Source organism: Octodon degus, unplaced genomic scaffold (assembly GCF_000260255.1).
Source record: "Octodon degus isolate 3935 unplaced genomic scaffold, OctDeg1.0 scaffold00072, whole genome shotgun sequence".
Classification (NCBI taxonomy): domain Eukaryota; kingdom Metazoa; phylum Chordata; class Mammalia; order Rodentia; family Octodontidae; genus Octodon; species Octodon degus.
The window spans coordinates 9,193,006-9,198,291 of record NW_004524648.1 but is presented as its reverse complement, the minus strand read 5'-3'; the positions used below and the strand labels follow the sequence as shown (position 1 = coordinate 9,198,291).

At 44.7% G+C, this 5,286-nt stretch overlaps 1 protein-coding gene across 2 annotated transcripts in view; it reads right to left on the bottom strand.

Moving 5' to 3' along the window:
* The window catches only part of Spaca3 (sperm acrosome associated 3), a 41,372-nt gene that overhangs the window by 23,560 nt on the left and 12,526 nt on the right, over positions 1-5,286 (bottom strand). Inside the window, exon 1 of one of the 2 annotated variants that reach the window (XM_023719995.1) lies at positions 3,657-3,739. The exons of the other annotated variant lie outside the window; for it this stretch is intronic. The gene's annotated coding sequence lies outside the window, so the exon portion shown is untranslated. Of the gene's footprint in view, positions 1-3,656; positions 3,740-5,286 lie in introns of those variants that run through there. 2 annotated transcript variants of the gene reach the window in all.

Genomic DNA, 5,286 nt, shown 5'->3' with positions numbered 1-5,286 from the left:
AGAAAGAAAGAAAGAAAGAAAGAAAGAAAGAAAGAAAGAAAGAAAGAAAGGCAAAAACAGAGGAAGGAGAAGAAACTAAGAGAAGAGGAAAGAAAAGGAGATCCCAGTAGAATCATCATTTCTAGACTCTAGAATAGCCACGACAGAGCTTCGAGGCCAAGGCTGACCGAAAGTCATAACCCTCTCACTTCACCATTCTCTGAGTGGCCTGATTGTCAATAGGGATGATCATAAGGCAAATCAATCAGAAGCCTGTGAATTTCGAGTAAAATAAAGCATTGGGTAAATGTTTAATAAGTGTTAGCTATTATTGATATGTTCCAAGAGCCACAGATGGGTCTTGGAACCCTGCCCAGTGTCAACTCCATTCTTATTTAAGATTTCTGTGAGAAAATGTCAAACCCCACTTGGTTCCATGAAAAACATGCCTCTCCTGCCTCTCACCTTCACACACACACACACACACACACACACACACACACACACTTTACACACCAAAACACTATACTGGATATTAGACTGAACTAAGGATATGCTGTGATCTAAAGGCTGAGGATATAAAAGGTCTTTAGCAGCATCTCCTCCCCCCTCCCTCAGTCATACTCCCCAGAATACAGCTGTCAAAAGAGGTTAAAATGATGGTCCTTCACCATTTAAAGTGAGAAAGGCATCACGGTACCCTTAAACCTCTGTAAAGAAAGCAATCTTATAAAACAGACTCTGTTCCATGATTAAGCCAAGACCATCTTTTATTGATGAAAGCTCAACAAGAATATAGATAAGTTAAGCTATGCAGAGACCTAACATTCTGAAATGCCAAGTCCTAAGGCTAGAAGTCTAAAACCCATCATTCAAATTACCAGGAGATGGAACCCTAGATGAGCAGTAGGGGCCTACCCACTCTGCTAGATCTGAAATCCAGATCACAGCGTCCTGCTAGGGCACTCCCACTCCTGGGGGCTCACACTCAGCTCTGAGCAAACTGCTAAAAACAGCATTCTAGCTGGGTGTACCAGTGCACACCTGTGATCTCAGCACTCCAGACTGTAGAAGGAGGAGTGCTGTGAGTTTGAGACTACCATAGGATGCATAGTCAGCTCAGGGCCATCCTGAACTGCACGAGACCCTGTCTCAAAAAACGAAACAACAACAAAGACAACAAAAACAGCACATTCAGTGATACAAACTTGCTTAGCATGTGCAAGGTCCTGAGTCCACTCGCCAGCACCTTGATAAATAAATAAACAAATACACAAACCCAATATACACACAGTCCTACAAACACACACAGAGTTAATGTGACTGAGAGTGACAGACCCATGAACTCTGAAGTGTGTATTCCAGAGAACCCAATTTGACAAGAGACAGAGACAGGAAAACTACCAAGACAAATGGGGACAGACACACACACACAGCAAAAGAAAGGCAAGCAAAAGCTACTACTTAGATCCAGTTCCTCAAACATTCCAAATAAGACATAGAAACTTGCTCTCCTCTTGTTAATCCTTCATTTCTCAGGAGAAGGTGGCTTTAGTTATTAAAAGGTTTTTTTCTTCATCAGTGAAAGCCAATTCATACAAAGCCAATGGAATTATTCCAGCAGGCTTTTATCTAATTATATTATCAGAAAAATCCAGTGCTTGGCCTTAAAAAGCTCCCACTACCTATGAGTCTAGGGCCAGGGGGTAAGAACAAGCCAGATCAGAGGGCAGGGTATGGCTAAACCGGGGGAGAACTTCAGCTCCAGGGCTGGGCCCCTGGAGAAGGCAGCTGTAAAGATTCAAGGTGTTTAGTTCAAAGGATAAAGCAAGCTCAAGGGTGAAAATGACAAATGTCAGCAGAACTGCTCTGGCTGGAATGAGGGCCCAGCACAGAATACCTAAGGAGCCAGATGTACAGAAGTCAACCCTGGAAAAGTCAACCCTTGTCCATACAGCAGGTGGGCAGGGAAGGAAACAGGTATCCTGCTCTATTTTCTTGTTTGGCACTATCTTCTCAGTGCCTCACCCAGAGGCTGTAAGTAATGGTGTTGAATAAACATGAGCAAAATGAAGCAGTGCAAGTCAAAGCCCCTGTAGACACCCAGCCTCCCAACCTCCTCCTCTTCCTCCTCCTTCTCCTCCTCCTCCTCCACCTCCTCCTCCTCTTCTTCCTCCTCCTCTTCTCCACCCAGGAATGAAAGACGACATCATGCGATCTCTGAGGGCAATCATTATTGAATCACTAATTTTCAATCGGATCCAAGGAACAGAAGTCCAGACACTGTCAAGTTATAAAGGACAACTATACTGTAGGAGAAATCTAACATGAAACCTAATACATAGAGACGGATTTGTGGGTTGAACTGTGGAAGCAGAGCCTGGGAGGGGTGAAACTGGCTGCTGCCAGAGTGAGCAGCTGGCAAGCAGGAGCCTCCTGGGCTGTCCTGGGCTGCTATGTGCAAAGAGAGTCCCCTTGTGACACAGGGAGCTCCAGCTTATGGAAAGCAATCCTGCCAGCCTCCGGTCAGCGATGATCCAGCCTATCCCTTGCACATTCTATCTTCTGTGGGTGGGCAGGTAGAGAAGTAGGGTGGCCATCTGGGATAGGCTCACCTGTGGCTCAGTTCTGCAAACAGCATCCAGTGCCCTATCCAAAAGATACTGTTGAGACCATGATGAAGTCAGTAATGATGAGAAGCTGTCATCCTCCTGCCCGGAGACTCACAACCTGAGAGCCAGATGTTGCACATCTGGTGGACAAGGGTCCCCTTCCATGAGTCTGAGGCGGACAAGAAGCTGGAACTGAAGCAATCCAGCCAGCTGGGGCTGAACTGTGGAAATAACTCACTTTGTTATCCTCTTGTCTGGCTTCCTCTGCAGTTAGGGGTGGCCTCAGGTAGCCTGCTTATACCTGGCCCCTGTACTCTTGGGGACCACTTAGAGACCCAGCCTCCCATCACACAAGCATCACTTCCCAGTGCTGGATCCTACAATAGGAAAAGCACTAAGGGACCTTCCAGAAGACCAGGTGTGAGATGATGCTCTACAGAACTTGCACAAGAACAGGTGTCCCAGAAGTCCTACATTACAGAGAAGTGAGTTGGGGGAGCTCTGCTCCTACTGTACTCCTACCTCAACCAAAGTGAGATAACTCATTGGACTAAGCACCTGCTTTAGCAAGCACAGGGACAAGGGTTCAATCCCCAGTCCTCCATGCTGCGTCAACCCTGCCCCCAGGATGCGTTAAGCCAGCAACCAAGTCGGGGCGTGGTGACACCCATCTGTAATCTCAGCACTGGGCAGGCTAAAAACAGAAGGATCACTACAAGTCCAAGCTGCATAGTGAGACCCTGTACTAAATACATAAAAAGTGAAAACAAACAAAAAAATCTCACAAAAGTTTTGTTTCAAGAGAAGACTGTGAAGCCAAAAAGGGTTCATGTTCGTGATAAACTGAACTCTACCGGACTCAGATCTTCAGTCCCCAGCAGTAGCCACACATCTCCATTCTGACCGTGGCCTCGGCGTGATCAGAGTATGTCTCCCAAGCCCTTGGCTTTGAGCCTACCACACTTTGATCAAAGGAGTGGCTGCACAACATTAACAAAGTGTGCTAGTGCCCTTGGACCTACCTGCTCCCTTCAGCTCCTGTCTTTTCTAGTGAGAAAAACTCACCCCAGTTAACTCCAAGGCCAAGGAAGATGAGAAGCAGGTAGAGCAGACCCAGGCTCAACCCATAGCTTAGAGCTGAGCTAGGCTGAGCCGGGTACAGACCCTGGTACGAGCCAGTGCCCAGCTGCCTTGCGGGCCTGTGAGTCCAACATACACATTGGTTGCGAACTATTTGAATGTCAAAGGTGTTTGTTATGCAGCAGCACACCTAACTATCAAGTGCCCTTCAAGGACCCTCCCAGGTCCTTCTTTGTTTAAAGAAGAATCTAGCTGTTTAATTTTGGAGAAATTTTTAGGGGGGAAAACAAAAAAAGCAAAAACAACCTCAAGCACCATTTGGATCTATCACTTTTAAAGAGCAATGCCTCAGTATCTGGTAAAGCTGAGATGCGTGTGCCTTCCCATCCAACAACTAGTCCACCTCTAGGCAATTATATAACATGGAGTAGTTGGCAAACTTTTTCTGTAAAAAGCCAAATAGTAAATATTTTAGGCTTTGCAAGCCATACAGTCTTGGCTGCAACCACTTAATTAGTTCTACTGTTTTAGTATCAAAGCAGCAATAAACATCACTTAAATGGATGTCCATGGCTGCGTTCCAACAAAACTTTTTAATGGACCCTGGAATTTGAGTTTCTTATGCCACAAAATGTTTTCTCACTTTTTAACCCTTAAAATGCAAAAAGTATCCATCAGTGAATGGTAAACAAAATATAGTGCATATATGCTTACAATAGACTATTACTTGGGCTTAAAAAGGAAAATGGGGGGGGAAGGAAAGTGGGGCTGGGGAGATAGCTCAGTGGTTTAAGCGCCTGCCTAGCAAGCATGAGGTCACAAATTCAATCCCTGTTACTACATGCTGGCCCTGAGCCCCAGGCACCCAGGTGCACTATAATCCCAGCATTGGGGAGGCTGAGACAGGAGGATTACTATGAGTTCAAGCTCCATTGGGAGACCCTGTACTAAATAACCAAATAAAAAATTAAATTTTTTTCAATAATTTTTTTTAAATGGAAGGAAAGTCTGATAAATGCTTTAACCTAGATAAACCTCAAATACATTGTACTAAGTTAAATAAGACAGGCACAAAAGAATGAACACAGTATGATTCCATTTATATGGAGTACCAAGAAGAACCCAGTTCATGGAGCTGATTACAGGTGGAGCACACCTGTAATCCCTGCACTTGGGAGGCTGAGGCAGGAAGATCACTGTAAATTCAAGGCCAGAGTGGCCTACATAAGTGAGTTTAATGCCAGTCTCCACTATATTAAAAAATAAAAATAAAAATAAAAAAATAAAAATCATGCAGTTGCCAGGAGCAACAGTTAGCAGGTATGGGGAGTTAATCACTACAGAGTTTCACTTTAGGATGATGAAAGAGTTCCAGAGGTGGGTGGTAGTAATGAATGTATAAGAGTGTGAATATTCTTAATGCCACTGAAAGAGAGGGGAAAATGATAAATCTTATGTTACGCACATTTTCCACAGTGATACAAGTTAACTCGAATTCAAAGCTGGAAGGGGTAGCACAGGCCCATAATTCCAGCATTTGAAAAGCTAACATAAGAGAACGGCTGTGAGTTCAAGGTGAGCCTGGGCAACATAGTAAGTTCAAGACCAGTCTAAA